At 42.0% G+C, this 18,521-nt stretch overlaps 1 protein-coding gene across 5 annotated transcripts in view; it reads left to right on the top strand.

Moving 5' to 3' along the window:
- The window catches only part of CBFA2T2 (CBFA2/RUNX1 partner transcriptional co-repressor 2), a 162,008-nt gene that overhangs the window by 88,341 nt on the left and 55,146 nt on the right, over positions 1-18,521 (top strand). The window contains exon 1 of one of the 5 annotated variants that reach the window (XM_055266464.2): positions 4,191-4,263. The exons of 3 other annotated variants lie outside the window; for them this stretch is intronic. The gene's annotated coding sequence lies outside the window, so the exon portion shown is untranslated. Of the gene's footprint in view, positions 1-4,190; positions 4,264-9,367; positions 10,530-18,521 lie in introns of those variants that run through there. One more of the 5 variants, XM_063633744.1, reaches the window with a different exon arrangement.

Genomic DNA, 18,521 nt, shown 5'->3' with positions numbered 1-18,521 from the left:
CAAAAATTGGGAATATACATTTTAGGCATGTAAATTTTTAAATTTTAAGTCCTAACTGTATTTTAACTTTGGTAGCCTATTATTATCAAAACATGGGCATTCTGTGTAACTCAGTAAGAAATATCTAGTAGTTGGTTTTACTTAATAAACTTACTAAATCAAGCCAGTATGTACTATGTACTATGTTCTGGCCACTGGACTTGGCACTTGGAATGTGGTGGTGATCAAGACGAACATGGCCCCAACTCTCAAGAGGCTTACAACCTAAGAGGCCAAAATTGGCCTGCTCTGAAACAAAAATAGACAAATGATGCATTTCAGGCCTTGTGATGTGAACAGAAATTTTTTAATATTCTTCATTACACAGCAGCTGATAGCAGCATCACAATTTGATAGGGGCCAGGCACGGTGGTTCATGCCTATAATTCCAGCACTTTGGGAGGCCCAGGTGGGTGGATCACTTGGGCCCAGCAGTTCGAGACCAGCCTGTGCAGTGTGGCAATACCCTGTCTCTACAAAATACACAAAAATAATGCCTGCCATTAGCCAAGCATGGTGGTATGTGCCTGTAGTCCCAAGCTACCTGGGAGGCCAAAGTGGGAGAATCACCCTGAGCCCAAGAGGTTGAGGCTGCAGTGGGAGATCACACCACTGTATTCCAGCCTGGGTAATGGAATGAGCCCCTGTCTTTTTTTTTTTTTTAAAAAAAAAAAAAAAAAAAAAAGGCAGACTCCTTTTGGGTAAGATGTATGTGCAGTATACAGATACCATTGCTGTTTGTTTTTGAATGAAAATGTTTCCTGAGGCTATAGCATGAATATTGGAATGAGTATATATATGTCTGCCCTCCCTTCCCCTCCCCTCCCCGTCCCGTCCATCCATCCCATCCCTTCTTCTTTCCTTCTTTCTTTCCTGTCTTGAGACAGAGTTTCGCTCTGTCACCCAGGCTGGAGTGCAGTGGCGTGATCTCGGTGCACTGAAACCTCCACCTTTCGTGTTCAAGTGATTCTCCTGCCTCAGTCTCCTGTTGGGATTACAGGCGCACGCCACCCCACCTGGCTAATTTTTGTATTTTTAGTAGAGATGGGGTTTCACCATGTTGGTCAGGCGGGTCTCAAACTCATGATCTCGTGATCCGCCTGCCTTGGCCTCCCAAAGTGCTGGAATTACAGGCATGAGCCACCAGGCCCAGCCATGTCTGTCATTTTCTTTGTTAGCCTAATTTCTAAAGATTACTCATCTTTTAAACTATTCTTTGAAACAAGTTGTTTCATACCTGTGATTTGTACTGTAACTCAAGGTTTTTTGTTTTTTGTTCTTTTTGTGTGTGTGTCTGTGTGTGTGTGTGTGTTTTTTTTTTTTGTCATCTTTGTTGTTTTGTTTTGTTTGAATCCTGGGGAACCAGAGGTGTTAGCCTATGTTTTAAAACTCACATTTGGCAGTGGTATCAACAGCTGTCACACTGAATAATTGTCATGTCATTATAAAGGTTTCTGTTGCTCACTAATCTGTAGGTATAAATCTGGATTTTAACCACATGTGATTGGTAAAAATTAGTTCTTGTGAGAGATTCTATGCTGTGTAGTCCATCTGTTCCCTATTCTCAAACCCAGAATGAAAAGTTAGCCTTAGAATTTGCAAGTCAGCAAACTAAGAGGTATATTATAATAGGAAGATGGGCTGACTGAAGTCTCTGGAGCTAAATTGGGACCTGTATGTGGGCACTGCTGGCAGAAACATAAGTGTGTGTGGATAAACTCTTCATTAGTGGAAAGGAATCTTAGTTTTCAGCTGATTTTCAGTGGTGGACATGACCCCAAACAGAATCTGAGATGATGTAATAATCATCTGTTATTTGATGGTAGATTCAGCTAAATCTTCCCTTTTTTGTCTCAGTCTACTTGAGGTGTGCCTTCCTTAAACCCTTATCACCCAGCTACATCATGAACTCCTTGAAGGTTGGAATATCAGCTTCATGTTTGTGTCCCAAACACTTCATACAGTGCTTGGGTCATGTTAGCCTTTCGATGATGTTGATAAAATGAATCAGCGGCCGGGCGCGGTGGCTCACGCCTGTAATCTCAACACTTTGGGAGGCTGAGGTGGGTGGATTGTCTCAGGTCAGGCGAGACCAGCCTGGCCAACATGGTGAAACCCCATCTCTACTAAAAATACAAAATTAGCTGGGTATGGTGGCACATTCCTGTAATCCCAGCTATTTGGGAGACTAAGGCAGGATAATCACTTGAACCCCAGAGGCAGAGGTTGCAGTGAGCCGAGATCGCACCATTGCACTCCAGCCTGGGCAACAAGAGTGAAACTCTATCTCAAAAAAAATGAATCAGCAAGGTAACTTCTTGCATTAGGAATGACAGCACAGGCCGGGCACGGTGGCTCACACCTGTAATCCCAGTGCTTTGGGAGGCCGAGGCAGGAAGATCACTTGAGGCCAGGAGTTCAAGACCAGCTTGGCCAACATGGCAAAGCTCCATCTCTACTATGCCGGGTGCGGTGACTCACGCCTGTAATCCCAGCATTTTGGGAAGCCAAGGCAGGCGGATCACTTGAGGTCAGGAGTTCGAGACTAGCCTGGCCAACATGGCAAAACCCCATCTCTACTAAGAATACAAACATTAGCCAGGTGTGGTAGCACGCGCCAGTAATCCCAGCTACTCAGGATCCTGAGGCAGGAGAATCACTTGAACCCAGGAGGTGGATGTTGCAGTGAACGAAGATAGCACCACTGCACTCCAGCCTGGATGACAGAGCAAGACAGTCTTTAAAAAAAAAAAAAGAGGAAAGACAGCACTACTACCTTTTATTAAAGCCAACTTCTAACTTTCCCCATATTCCCTTCTAGTTTTTCCTTATACATGTGCATACTCTTTCCATTTTATTTTCGTGAGTATACATTATATCCGGCTCTTTCCTTTTACATTACATCAAGACCTTTTCTTTGTTGCTGTATATTTATCTGTCATTATTTCAGTGGAGAAGTAGGCCCAGAATGTGCATTGTTTTTATTAATATCACATGCCATTGTTTCCATTAGATTGTGTTACCATCTAACTATCCTTTGTACAAGAACACTATTGTATTGATTTGAAAAATCAGTTGTTTTAGTTTAGTCATTACTACAAAGTTATAGGTACATGATAATTGACCTTTCCCCAGGGCCAAAGGCCAAGTCCCAAGCCATAACCTTGCCTGGGTTTCATTTTATCTGGGTAGACTTGAGTATATGACTTTATTATTTATTTATTTATTTATTTATTTATTTATTTTGAGACAGAGTCTTGCTCTGTCGCCCAGGCTGGAGTGCAGTGGCACAATCTCAACTCACTGCAAGCTTCGCCTCCCGGGTTCATGCCATTCTCCTGCCTCAGCCTCTCCGAGTAGCTGGGACTACAGGCGCCCGCCACCACGCCCAGCTAATTTTTTGTATTTTTAGTAGAGACGGGGTTTCACCGTGGTCTCGATCTCCTGACCTCGTGATCCGCCCACCTCGGCCTCCCAAAGTGCTGGGATTACAAGCGTGAGCCACTGCGCCCGGCGAGTATATGACTTTATAGTTTAAAGTTCTTTGACTAATTGTTAACCTTATTTGGGGAGATGAAATGATTTTTATGAACCAGTAATTCGAATATAATGTATGATGAAGTTTTGGGGCTTTTTTCCCCTTTAAATTAAATAATTTAGTAAAATTTTTAAAAATTATCTTGTTTCCGGCCAGGCGCGGTGGCTCACGCTTGTAATCCCAGCACTTTGGGAGGCCGAGGCGGGCGGATCACGAGGTCAGGAGATCGAGACCACGGTGAAACCCCGTCTCTACTAAAAATACAAAAAAATTAGCCGGGCGTGGTGGCGGGCGCCTGTAGTCCCAGCTACTCGGAGAGGCTGAGGCAGGAGAATGGCGTGAACCCGGGAGGCGGAGCTTGCAGTGAGCCGAGATTGCGCCACTGCACTCCAGGCTGGGCGACAGAGCGAGACTCCGTCTCAAAAAAAAAAAAAAAAAAAAAAAAAAATTATCTTGTTTCCAAAAAAGGATAATTACATATAATTGAAAATGAATTATTTGTTGAATTGGATATATTTAAGTTCTTAAGTCAACTTGTTTGGATTTAGATGGTGACCCAAGTCTACCAGCACTGCATTTAATAACCATTTCATTAGACAGATGCTGTCTACAGGGCGTGCTGTTATATTATGCATTCATCCTCAGTACTTGACTGTCCTCTGGGAAACCAAGTGTCTCAAAATCCTGTAAGTACTTTCCTGTACCCCTTCTCATACCAACCATACCACACTGTGAACTTGCTGTGTATTTTTCCTTCTTGATTGCATACCTTCACCATTGTCATTTGGTTTAAGTGATATTTATTTATTTATTTATTTATTTATTTATTTTTGAGACAGAGTCTTGCTTTGTTCCCTAGGCTGGAGTGCAGTGGTATGATCTTGGCTCACTGAGACCTCCGCTTCCCGGGTTCAAGTGATTCTCCTGCCTCAGCCTCCTGAGTAGCTGGGACTACAGGTGCCTGCCACTACACTCAAGCTAACTTTTTGTATTTTTAGTAGAGATGAGGTTTTGCCATGTTGTCCAGGCTGGTCTTGAACTCCTGACCTCAGGTGATCCACTTGCCTCGGCCTCCCAAAGTGCTGGGATTACAGGCGTGAGCCACCATGCCCAGCCAGATTAAGTGACTTTTTTTTTTTTTTTTGAGACGGAGTCTCGCCCTGTCACTCAGGCTGGAATGCAGTGACGCGATCTTGGCTCACTGCAAGCTCTACCTCCCAGGTTCACACCATTCTCCTACCTCAGCCTCCCGAGTAGCTGGGACTACAGGCGCCTGGCTAATTTCTTTGGTATTTTTAGTAGAGACGGGATTTCACCATGTGTTAGCCAGGATGGTCTCGATCTCCTGACCTCGTGAACTGCCCGTCTCGGCCTCCCAAAGTGCTGAGATTACAGGCGTGAGCCACCGCACCTGGCCTTAAGTGATATTTTTAATAGTTGAAGATTTTTCCCTCAGCCCATCAGGTAAACTCTAGTCAGCTTCTTTAGCTGGCTTCTTAGTAGAAGTAATAACAATAATAATATAGATGATGATAGTCATGATGACAATTATAACAATAATATATTTTGTAAAATGATTTGCAGTTTAGAACAGGATTACTAGCATCATTTCCTGATTACAGAACAGGTTCGAGACAGAGGCAGACTTAATTGCTTATTTTGTAGAGCTTGAGCCACTGTTTGGGTGTGTTTAAGCATTTACTATATACTAAAACATGATATCCTTTAAACTACCAGTGGGATTTTGACAGGGTAACTGAGATGCCTTTTATCATATTACCAAGTTGCTGGGATTGTAACCCAGGGCATTTGGTCTAATTTGGGAGCATGTTTCCATTCATCTCCGCTGCTCAGATGGAGAAGGATTGGGATTTAGGGCTTCTGATCTCAAACCTTGTTTTTTTTTTCTGTCATGCTTGCAGGATATTTTAAATACCCTGTCCCGTTGTTCCCTCAACCCAAACTACCTGTCAAAATTTTGGTTTTGAAAATGAGGTCCCTATAGCTAGATCATGCTGCCTGTGTGTGAAGAAAGACTAACATGTTAGGAATGCGTGGCATTCCAGTGGGTGTCTAATAATTCTTCTGGAGAAAAGCAAATTTAGTCAAAAAGCAAATGAAAATATTTTATAAGCAATGTTTCAAAATGATTCAAGGAAATTGGTATTCACCTCTTATCCCCATCGTGTCATCAGTTCCATTGTCATGTTCTTTGAATACCGTGAGCACGTGTCTATTTTTTTAATAAATAATTGTAATCATACTACATATATATAGGAAGGTCCCCCCATATAGCGTTGTATTATATGCATTTCGCCAAGTGTTGAATGAATGATCCTTCATAATTATAATTTTTAATGCCTTCACGGTTCACATTGACATGCTGTTCCACCATTTAATTAACCATTCCCTTGTGGTATAAATTGCTTTTTCCCTTGAGTTATTTTCTTAAGGACAGATTTCCAGGAGTGAGGTCTCACAGTCAAACATGAACATTTTTCTAGCAGAGAAATTATTTTTTAACCTCACTAATTGAATGTTGGCACTTTGAAATACATTTATTTCTGTGCTTTTTGTACCTAGTACGTTAGTAATTGGATACTGGAACTAATGGAAGTGAACAAGCATATAGATAATCTAGAAAGCCTTATAGTCTTAACTGGAAACACATAATTATTTTCTCTCAAAATTCACCATCCCATTTTGTTATGCTTTGGCAGAGCAATCTAGAACTGTGGCAGAGTGATGGTCGAGGAAATGTGGGGAAATTTATATTAAAACCTTAGCCGTGGTAAATTGAAAGTTAACTTTTGAAGCAAAGCTTAACTGTAGAAGAAAAATAATGATTATTTCTCGTGTTTGTTGCTGAATTCTAGGTTTTATTCGTCTGCCTTCTTTTTTTTTTTTTTTTTTTTTGAGACGGAGTCTCGCTCTGTCGCCCAGGCTGGAGTGCAGTGGCGCCATCTCGACTCACTGCAAGCTCCGCCTCCCGGGTTCACGCCATTCTCCTGCCTCAGCCTCTCCGAGTAGCTGGGACTACAGGCGCCCGTCACCACGCCCGGATAATTTTTTGTATTTTTAGTAGAGACGTGGTTTCACCGTGGTCTCGATCTCCTGACCTTGTGATCCACCCGCCTCGGCCTCCCAAAGTGCTGGGATTACAAGCGTGAGCCACCGCGCCCGGCCTCGTCTGCCTTCTTTACATATATCTGTCTCTAAAAAGGTAGCTAATTAATGTGTTATGGTAATTACAGTATGCAAAAGGACTGCCAATGCTGATGTGATCTGATCAACATTGTGATTATTATCATTATTATCACTGGGTGTTTTTGTTTGTTTTGTTTTTTGAGATGGAGTCTTCCTCTGTCACCCAGGCTGGAGTGCAGTGGCACAATATCAGCTCACTGCAACCTCTGCCTCCTAGGTTCAAGTGATTCTTGTGCCTCAGCCTCCTGAGTAGCTGGGACTACAGGTGCATGCCACCATGCCCAGCTAATTTGTATTTTTAGTAGGGACGGGGTTTCACCGTGTTGTTCAGGCTGGTCTTAACTCCTGACCTCATGATCCACTCGCCTCACCCTCCCAAAGTGCTGGGATTACAGGGGTGAGCCACCGAACCTGGCCTGTTATCGTTGTTATCTTGGTTATAGACATAGGAAAACTGAGGCTCCTGTTGATATTATTGCCAAAACAATGCTCTTGATCTCATTCTATCTTTCTCTGAGGTTTTAAGCAGAACCTGGATATATGTGAGCCATTTATATTCTATAGCAGATTTTTGCATTGGCTGTGAGTTCAAAATAGATAAAAATTTTAAGATTGCTTCAAAGTCAAGAGATTCTATATAATCAAAAATACTTCTTGGTTAAAGTATAAAGGGCCAAGGTGACATGTTTGGAAAGTATAGATAGAAGGCTGTGAATTAGGGAAAAGTCCTGTAATTCCACAGAGGTATGTATTTTGACCCTTAATTTCTCTTTTCCTTGAAGGTTCATAATTAAAGCACAGAAATTCAGAATTGTCGTAGTTTGGAAGCTATGAACTTGAGTGATAGCTTTCTCAAAGTATATTGGAGAGTTTCATAGAATTGTCTCTACCCAACTCTGAACTTCTCTATTTATTTTATTTTATCTCATTTTATTTTATTTTTGAGACGGAGTCTTACTTTGTCACCTAGGCTGGAGTGCAATAGTGTGATCACGGCTCACTGCAGCCACAACCACCCAGGCTCCAGTGATTTTGGCAACCTAAAATGGGGGGACTACAGGCACCCCCCACCATGCCTGGCGAATTTGATGGCATCTTTTTTAGAGACAAGGTCTCCCTATGTTGTCCAGGCTGTTCTCAAACTCCTGAGCTCAAGCAATCCTCCTGCCTTGGCCTCCCAAAGTGCTGGGATTACAGGCGTGAGCCACTGCACCCAGGTTTTTTTTTTGGTTGTTGTTTTTTTTTTGTTTTTGGGTGGAGTCTTGCTCTGTCGCCAGGCTGGAGTGCAGTGGCACGATCTTGGCTCACTGCAACCTCTGCCTCCTGGGTTCAAGTGATTTTCCTGCCTCAGCCGCCCGAGTAGCTGGGACTACAGGCGCCCGCCATAACGCCCGGCTAATTTTTCGTGTTTTTGGTAGAGACGGGCTTTCACCGTGTTAGCCAGGATGGTCCTGATCTTCTGACCTCGTGATCCGCCCACCTTGGCCTCCCAAAGTGCTGGGATTACAGGCGTGAGCCACTGCATCCGGCCAATTTTTGTACTTTTAGTAGAGACAGGGTTTCACCATGTTGGCCAGGATGGTCTCAATCTCCTGACCTCGTGATCCGCCTGCCTCAGCCTCCCAAAGTGCTGGGATTACAGGCGTGAGCCACTGCGCCCAGCCCCGTACCCAGTTTTAATTATATTTTCTTAACTGGACCTATGTGGAAAAGAGGTTGTATGCTTCCAAGACAAAAATTGAATTATTTCACATGTATTTCCTTTTAACTTGTTATGTCTGGGCTGTTTTGGCATTTAAAGCCATTAATCTTAACTCCTGATTTCACTCTCAAGGAAAATGAGAGTCAGATGTTCACATCTGGATCATTTGTTTCATTCAGATAGTTGAAATTGCATTAGAAAATTTTGATAGTGATGAAGTCAAGAATTTAGAATGAATCATTGAATCCTCCCATTGAAAGGGAAGATCAAAACCTCCAACTTAATGTAGAACTATAGACTGAGAGAACTATTATTTTTTGTTGATTTTTCTTAAACAACATTACTGAGGTATGATTGACATGTTAAAAAGCTGTACATATTTAACATATACAACTCCATGCATTTGGGAATAAGTACACCCCTGTGAAGCCATCAGCACAAAAGTTTCCTCTTGACCCCTTTATTATTTTTTGTGTATGGTATGTAGCTATTTTAAAGTATTGTTAGTCTTTGTTTTAACTTTGTTGAAGTGTTAATTAAAGTGATGAACTTGCAGAAGAAAAAGTGAACATTTTAAACTATTTTTTATAAATAGAATAGAAACTTAGGTGCAAATGAACAAATACATAAATATATATAGATCAACAAATGAATAATGAACAAATATATATGTCAATGTAACATATATTAATATAATATATATGTTAACCATAAAAGTACCATGGCCATTCAGCTCGTGATATGTATTTCTTTCTTTGACCTTTATTTTTGGCTTGTTTGAAAGATTTATGCTACATTATATTTTCCTTTATTCCTTAAATTAAAGAACAACACTATATTTAAGGGCAGTACACCCTAACCAAGTAAGGTTGATCACACAATGCAAGGATAGTTCAACATTAAGAAGCTGAAAAGGGCTGGGTGTAGTGGCTCACGCCTGTAATCCCAACACTTTGGGAGGCTGAGCCAGGTGTATCACTGAGGTCAAGAGTTCGAGAGCAGCTTGACCAACATGATGAAACCCCATCTCTGCTAAAAACGCAAAAATTAGCTAGGCATGGTGGCAAGTGCCTATAATGCCGGTTACTCACTGAGGCAGGAGAATCACTTGAATCCAGGATGCAGAGGTTGCAGTGAGCCGAGATGGCGCCACTGCACTCCATCCTGGAGGACAGAGCGAGACTTCCCCTCAAAAAAAATAAAAATAAAAATATAAACAAGAAGCTGAAAGGAGGAAAAAAAAACCCATTTCCATAAATACATCCCTTCCCCTAAAAAAAAAGATGCATTTGATTAAGCTGAAGACCTATTTCTAATAAAAACAAGTAAAAAGCAAGTTTGTGGTAAGTAGAAACTTCAAGGTTATACATGCAAAACATGTGGCTTAAACTAGAGCTACAACATAAAAGTGGTGAAGAACAGCAGAGGACAGTTGGAGCTGTGAGAGATGCACAAATGAATGCCTCTGGCATGGAGCTTCAGGGTTGGAAATTAAACACTAGAAGCCCAGCCAGGCACAGAGAGCAGCCAGTTGCCGAGGGGACATCTCCCTTTGTCTTTACCTGTTGTGGAGATGTTTGATAGTCCCATACCCCCAATGCATTGTAATAAAGCACTCCATTTGTATATGCATCTTAATAGTCCTCAATGATTTAGGCCCCCAAAATGAGCAGTTAAGAGAATTACCTTTATTTTGTTTACTTTCAAAAAAGTAAGAATAAACCCAAACTCAATTCTTAATTTCTCAGCCTGAACAGTGTGAGGTCATAGTTGTCCACATTTCTCTGGAAACAAGTAAAGATGAATTCGTTTCATTGTCATGGGTCTGTACTATAGGTTGTTCTCTTTTTATTTCATTTGATTGTAAACAGCAACTCTGGCAGCTGGACAATATTGAATGATTGCTGTAAGCAAGGAAACAGACTTTGAGGAGGAAATATCCCGACTATCAGAGAGCTTACAGAGCCTCAATTTCAATCCTGATCTGTCTGAATCCAGCCAATGCCTCATACCCACATCAGAGCTGTTCAATTGAAATATAATGTAAGCAACAAATAGAGACCACATATGTAATTTTAAATATTCTTATAACCTTATTTTTTAAAAAAGAAACAGGTGACATTCCCTTTGATAATATGTTTAATATACTAAGAAATTTCAATATATAATCATTATAAAATTATTAATGAGCTTGTTTTCATTCCTTTCCTTAGTACTGTTTGAACCTTGGTGTCTGGCATGGTGGCTCATGCCTGTAATCTCAGTGCTTTGTGAGGCCAAGGTGGCAGGATCACTTGAGGCCAGGAGTTTGAGACCAGCTAGTGAGACCCTATCTCTAAAAAAAAAAAAAAAAAAATAGAAAAATTAGCTGGACGTGTTGGCATGCACCTGTAGTTCCAGCTACTTGGGAGGCTGAGGTGGGAGGATCTCTTGAACCCAGGAGGTTCAGGCTGCAGTGAGCCTAGGTTATGTGACTGCTCTTCCAGCTTGGACAATGCTGTCTCATCTTTTTTTACAACAACAACAAAAAATCTGCAATCCTTTTTTCCTATGCACAAAAAGCTTCCAGAAAATAGTTAAAAGAAACCATCAAACTCTAAGGTAATTTTTTTTAAGTACCTGTTGGCCCAGACAGAGGGCTTAATTAGTGAAAACTCTTAGAAACCAGATTGAGTTAAACACATCTAGCTTTGTTTTTTTTCTTGGCCCCCCAAAGGCTATATGCATGCCCCAGGAATATACTTGTTCTTTGATTGGGCACAATAAGATTGTTTTCTTCAAATATTTGAGAGTGGTAGGACCCCAGAAGAACTCTTACCAACTGATGGTGAGTGCCAAGATCTTCTCATTTGTCTGGCAGTGGCATATTCCATCTCTGCAGCAAGGTAAAGCCCTGGGTGCTAGAAGTTCCTTCACAGAACCTAGGTGTCAGCCAGTCGTGGATATTGTCCTGTGGCTTCCCATAATGGAAGAAAGCTAGATCTTTGCTTCCTGCTACTCCTGAGCATGCAATTTTGATTTTTGTGGTTCTGTATCTCAAAACAAAAGCTGATGGGCTGACTGGGCCTTTCTTTATGCTGGGGGAATATAAAAACTCTGTTTTTCAAATATTAAGGTACATGGAGCCAGGTGGAACCCAGGCTCTTTTAAAGATTGATGAGGGCAGGTGCAGTGGCTCCTCCTTGTAATGCAAGCACTTTGGGAGGCTGAGGCAGGCAGATTACTTGAGACCAGAAGTTTGAGACCAGCCTGGCCAACATGGTGAAACCCCATCTCTAATAAAAAGAAAAGAAAATAAAAATTTGCTGGGCGTAGTGGCAGGCACCTGTTAATTCCAGCTACTCGGGAGGCTGAGGCAGGAGAATCACTTGAACCCGGGAGGCAGAAGTTGCAGTGAGCCAAGATCACACCATTTGCACTCCAGCCTGGGCAACAAGAGTGAAACTCCCTCTCAAAAAAAACAAAAAACTGATGAATAATAGCTGGGCACAGTGGCTCACACCTATAATTCCATTGCTTTGGGAGGCCAAGACAGGTGGATCACTTGAGGCCAGGAGTTTGAGACCAGCCTGGCCAACATGGTGAAAACCCATTTCTACTGAAAATAGAAAAAAGTTGACGCATGCCTATAGTCCCAGCTACTGGGGAGGCTGAGACACGAGAATTCCTTGAACCTGGGAGGCCGAGGTTGAAGTGAGCCGAGATCTCACCACTGCACTCCAGCCTGAGCAACAGAGTAAATCTCAAGAAAAAAAAAAAAAGATGAATAAATATGTACAAACAGAAAAGAAAAATATCACATCCAAGTTAACTGAGGATGGCAATGTAATTAAAAAGAATGTTTTGAAGTCACAATTAGCTTTGTGGTTACCTTACTACTTGAAAGATGGGACTGGGCACATATACCATTTCATTGGACAAACTTATTTTACTTAATAGAATATAATTAAAATGCAAAAGTTAATAGCACATTAAAGTTTAATAGTTTTCTTTGAGACAGAGACAGTCGCTGCTCTCTTTTGCTCCTCAGACTGGTCTTCGTAGTCTTCAGGTTGCTAAAATCTGATACTCTCCCAAGTCCATTCTCATGAACAATTCTGCATCCCAATTGTGGGTCGGAGGGGTCTCCTGTAAGTCATGGTCATTCTGTGTTCATGCTGTCTCCATTTCCAAAAACCCTCCAAAATCTCTAGATATATTTAAATCTTCCCCAACACACTTGGTCCAACATGTTGCTTCTGTTTTCATTGTCTGTCACCATGCCTAGGGCACAGCAAACAAGAGTAGTGGATTGATAACAAGTGTTAGTTGATGAACATGAAAAAGATGACATAGGCCGGGCCCAGTGGCTCATGCCTGTTATCCCAGCACTTTGGGAGGCTGAGGTGGGCGGATCACGTGACGTCAGGAGTTTGAGACCAACCTGACCAACATGGTGAAACCCCATCTCTACTAAAAATACAAAAATTAGCCAGGCATCGTGGCACGTGTCTGTAATCCCAGCTACTCTGGAGGCTGAGGCAGGAGAATTGCTGGAACCTGGGAGACGGAGATTGCAGTGAGCCAAGATCATGCCACTGCACTCCAGCCTGGGTGACAAGAACAAAACTCTGTCTCCAAAAAAAAAAATTTTTATATATATAATAATGTAAAAATTATATATATATAAAATTATGCTATGTAGTTCTGTTAATGCATGATATTATAAAAGTACAGTTGTAAACAGGTTACATTTACTCTAATTCTAGGCCACAGACTATTCAGTTAGTCCTAAAAATTCATGCAACATAGCAAGGCATTGTAGCACATCCCTGTAGTCCCAGTAGTCCCAGGGAGGCTGAGGATCACTTGAGCCCAAGAGTTTGAGGTCAGCCTGGGTAACAAAGCCAGACCTAGTGTCTTCGAAAAAAAAAAATACAAAATTCATGCAACATTACTTGACACTAGGAAGACTAAGTATGAAGATGGAGTTATATGAATGGGTCACTGCCACTTAAAAAAAACCCTCAAAAATACATCAACTATTAATGCATTGTCATGCATTTGAGGAAGACAGAATAATGTCTTATGTATCATGACTCCATTAACCTCTATAAAGAAGCTGAATATCTACATTTTAAAATTGTAGACTAATGGAGACATTATTTTGTTTATATTAACTCTCTACCTAGGCTTTTCCATTGTAAAGATGCTATATTTATCTAGATCCATCCTCCCCATACACACAGCGCTGTTTTTCTTTCACATTGAAAAATTATGGCCAGGCACCCTGGCTCATGCCTGTAATCCTAATAGTTTGGGAGGCCAAGGCAGGCAGATCACTTGAGGCCAGGAGTTGGAGACCAGCCTGGCCAACAAGGTGAAACCCCATCACTACTAAAAATGCAAAAATTAGCTGAGCTTGGTGGCATGTGCCTGTAATCTCAGCTACTCAGGATGCTGAGGCAGGAGAATTGCTTGAACCCAGGAGGCAAAGGTTGCAGTGAGCCGAGATTGCGCCACTGCACCCCCAACCTGGGTGATAGAGTGAGATTCCGTCTCAAAAACAAAAAAACCTATTACATAATAAACTGATTTGCAAATCTCTTGACTTTTTTTTTTTTTTTTTTTGAGACAGAGTCTCACTGTGTTTCCCAGGCCGTGCAGTGACATGGTCTCGGCTCACTGCAACCTTCGCCTCCCAGGTTCAAGTGATTCTCCAGCGTCAGCCTCCCGAGTAGCTGAGATTACAGGCACCTGCCACCACGCCCAGCTAATTTTTGTATTTTCACTAGAGATGGGGTTTTGCCATGTTGGCCAGGCTGGTCTCGAACTCCTGACATCAGGTGATCTGCCTGCCTCTGCCTCCCAAAGTGCTGGGATTATAGGCGTGAGCCACTGTGCCCAGCCTTCTGACTAGTTTTCAATACAAGATAGCTAGATTTTTATATCTGCTTCTGCATTGATCATGTAATCTCTGTAAAAAGCTACCATTCACTCATGAAAGAGAGTAAAAAGGATAAATGACCTCTTCTTACTGCGATTATGAAAATTGTTTTGACCTTTCCCCTTCTCCCCACACATATCCCAAAGGGTCTCCAGGGCCCCCAACGGTCCCAGGACCATATTTTGGGAACTGCTGAGTAGATCATGGCATTCAAGCCAAGGTAAAGAGTTTATGTTTTATCGTAACAGCAATAGGAAGCCATTAGAAGAGTTCAGGTCTGTGACAAGATCTGTTTTAGGCTTTTAAATCAGCACTTTGGATACTACATGATGAATGGACTGAAGGGGTTAAAAGCAGAAGCAGAAAGAATAGTTAGGAGGCAGATGAAGCAGTCCAGGTGAGAGATGACAGTGGCTAAATTCTAGCAGTAGAGATGGGAGACATGACATACTGTGACATATTTAAGAGCTGGACTGTCAGGATTTACAGCTATATTTCTTTCTTTTCTTTTTTTTTGAGACGGGGTCTCACTCTGTTGCCCAGGCTGGAGTGCAGTGGCGCGACCTCGGCTCACTGCAACCTCCACCTCTTGAGTTGGAGCAATTCTCCTGCCTCAGCCTCCCGAGTAGCTGGACTACAGGCGCCTGCCACCACACCTGGCTAATTTTTATGGTTTTAGTGGAGACAGGGTTTCACTGTGTTAGCCGGAATTGTCTCGATCTCTTGACCTCGTGATCCTCCTGCCTCAGCCTCCCAAAGTGCTGAGATTACAGGTGTGAGCCACCACGCCCGGCCTACTGCTAGATTTCTTCTAGAAGGTTCTGTGTTCCAGAGACATTTAGCACAGATGTATCAAATGCTGGAACCCAAGAGACCTGGCTTTTTGATAGTAGGAAAGCCATTAACTAGCTGTGTGAGAAATTGGTAGCGTTTTTCCCTGTCTCCAGAAAAAAAACGTGAGGGTTATATTTGGCCAAGAAGACTAAAGTTAGTTGATTCTCCATCAGTCTCAGATACTCCGAGTTCTCTGAATTTGGCTGCATATGTGTGGCCCGGGCAGTAATGTGACACACCTTTAAGTGGGTGGGATTCTGTCGATTTTGATTGTGGTAGGGGTGGCTTCCATACAAAGGCAAGATGCTAATCAAATTTAATTTAAGTCTTTTCTGTTCATGTGAGAAATACTAAGTTGGTGGAGACCTGAAACAGATGGTGTGCAGTTGGAGTAGATAACTATATTATTCTAAATAAATATTTGCTGGAGCTGGGAAGCAACAATCCATATTTCACTTTTCTCTATTTACATTTTCAGGTCAACTGTGTTGCTACTCTTTTTAACTTGCATTAAGGTTATCAACAGAGTTGGCAATTACAATATATCTTTAAATGTTGAAATAATTAGCATTGGAAGAGACCCTCAGCACATAGTGGTGTAATGATTCTTAATGCATTTCTGGTGGATAGCTGTCTAATAATATCTTATACTTGAAAAATTTTTTTTTTTTTTTTTTGAGTCGGAGTCTCACTTTGTCACCCAGGCTGGAGTGCAGTGGCCCAATCCCGGCTCACTGCAACCTCTGCCTCCTGGGTTCATGTGATTCTCCAGCTTCAGCCTCCTCAGTAGCTGGGACTACAGGCGCACACCACCACGCCCAGCTAATTTTTGTATTTTTAGTAGAGATGGGGTTTCACCACGTTGGCCAGGATGGTCTCGATCTCTTGACCTTGTGATCCGCCCACCTCAGCCTCCCAAAGTGCTGGGATTACAGGCATGAGCCACTGAGCCTAGCTGAAAAATCTTATACAGTACTTGTGTTTTAATTTTTATTTTTTTTAATTATTATTATTATTATTTTTTTTTGAGAGCGGGCTTTTCTCTGTCACCCAGGCTGGAGTGCAGTGGCACAATCTCAGCTCACTACAACCCAGGCTCAAGCAATCCTCCCAAGGAGCTGGGACTATAGGTGTACGCCACCACTCCCAGCTAAATTTTTGTATGTTTTGTAGAGATCAGGTTTTGCCATGTTGGCCAGACTGGTCTCGTACTCCTGAACTTACTTGATCCACCTGCCTCAGCGTCCCAAAGTGCTGGGATTACAGACGCGAACCACCATGCCTGGCCTACAGCACTTTTTAATCTGTTACTTTATTTGCCTTTTAACACCTCCCTTCCTCTATTTTACAGATGAAGAAACCAAGGCTCTGGCATGACTTGTCCAGGGTTCCACAGTAGCTGATAAATTGGCAGAAAAATCAGGATTCACAGTCACAGTTTCATGACCAGTTTTCTTTCTTCCACAATAGCCTGCCTTCGACTATTCAAGAATATAAATCTCTAGCTGGTCTGGAATTTGGCTGTTTTGCCAAACTGACCTTTTCATCTCATCTTTTGCTGCATACAGCTTTTTACATTTATTGTATATTCTGTTTCAGCTAAGAGATGGTCTTAGACTGAGGGAGTAATGAAAATTTTATATTAACTCTTTCCTGGCTTAAGCTACTATAGCCACTGTATCTGTCTCAGTTAAGTTCTGGGGCGAGATCTGTGTGCAGTCTCTTAAATGTTAATATATCCTTTGTTACACATAATATACTTCTTCTCACCTTCATTGTACCTGTATTCTTAATGATACTTTGATGAAAGCAAGTTTTCAAATAAGTAGGTTTAAAAAGGCATTTTATTAATCATTGGTCTAATCATTTTAATAACCTAAACAGCTAGCATGTATTCCTGTGTTCTTTGTATATTTAGTCTTGAAATTCACAGTGCTTACAGCCTGGTAGATTATACTCTTTACTTGGCTTCTGGTTTTTCCCCTTATTTCCTTGGCTTTTCTTTTTCAGTCTCCTTTTTTAGTTTCTTGTCTTTTGTGATCTCTAAGAATTGAAATACCTGGAGATCTGTACCCACTTCCTCTAAGATACCTGTTCTCAGGCTTTCCGTAGAATCTATATGCCATTAATTGAAAATATTTCATCACAACCTCAGACTTTCCTACCCCAGGCCTCAGCTCCACACTTTTATATCCAGCTGCTTATCCAGAATTTCTATTAGAATATCTACTGAGCATTTTAAAGGTAATCCTGATCCTCAGTTGCTCTTCCCCCATTTTCCTTTACCAGTTCCTTCTTCTCAGTAAATGGTAACTTCATCCTTCCAGTTGCTTAAGCTAAAAACCTCAAAATTGTTTCTTGACCTCTTTTTTTTTTTTTCTTTCTTTTTTTCAGTCTCACTCTGTCAACCAGGCTAGAGTACAGTGGCACAATCACAGCTCACTGCAGCCTGAAACTCTGGGACTGAAGGAATCCTCCTGTCTGAGCCTCCAAAGCAGCTGGAATTATAGGCAAGCACTCTCAAACCTGGCTAATTTTTTTTTAGTTTTGATTTTGTGGAGTCGGGGTCTTGCCACCTTGTCCAGGCTGGTCTCAAACTCTGGATTCAAGCCATCCTGCCACCCTCAGCCTCACAAAGTGCTGGGATTAGAGATGTGAGCCACTGTACCTGGCCTTTTGACCTCTATTTTGTATTTATTTTTGATTTATTTACTGCTGTCACCTCAATAGTAGGAGACTTAGTAGTTACTCGAATATTTTTGAATAAATAGATGAGAAAATTCTAAGATTCAATTTAGGGAAAGTTACTCAAATTCCTTATTTAACTGCATTCCACTAACCGGGGGTTATGTTAAGACGGGTCTCCAACCCCCAGGCTGCATACCGGTATGGATCTGTGACCTGTTAGGAACCGTGTGGCACAGCAAGTGGTGAGCCAGCGCATTACTGCCTGACCTCTGCCTCCTGCCAGATCAGCCATGGCATTAGATTCTCATTAGGAGTGCAGTCCCTGTTGTTAACTGGACATGCGAGGGATCTAGGTTGTGCACTCCTTATGAGAATCTAATGCCTGATGATCTGAGGTGGAACAGTTTGATCCTGAAACCACTCCCTACCCCACCCCCAGTTAGTGGAGTGCAATGGCACGATCTCGGCTCACTGCGACCTCCTTTTGTAGTTCTTCGATAGGTACATGGTCTCCCAAGTAGCTGGGACCACAGGTGCGTGCCACTGTGCCCAGCTAATTCTTTTATTTTTTTGAAAAGACAGGGTCT

The sequence above is a fragment of the Symphalangus syndactylus genome, chromosome 24 (genome assembly GCF_028878055.3).
Source record: "Symphalangus syndactylus isolate Jambi chromosome 24, NHGRI_mSymSyn1-v2.1_pri, whole genome shotgun sequence".
NCBI classification, from domain to species: Eukaryota; Metazoa; Chordata; class Mammalia; order Primates; family Hylobatidae; genus Symphalangus; species Symphalangus syndactylus.
Note: the sequence above shows the minus strand (reverse complement) of the source record. Positions and strands in the feature narration are given on the sequence as shown.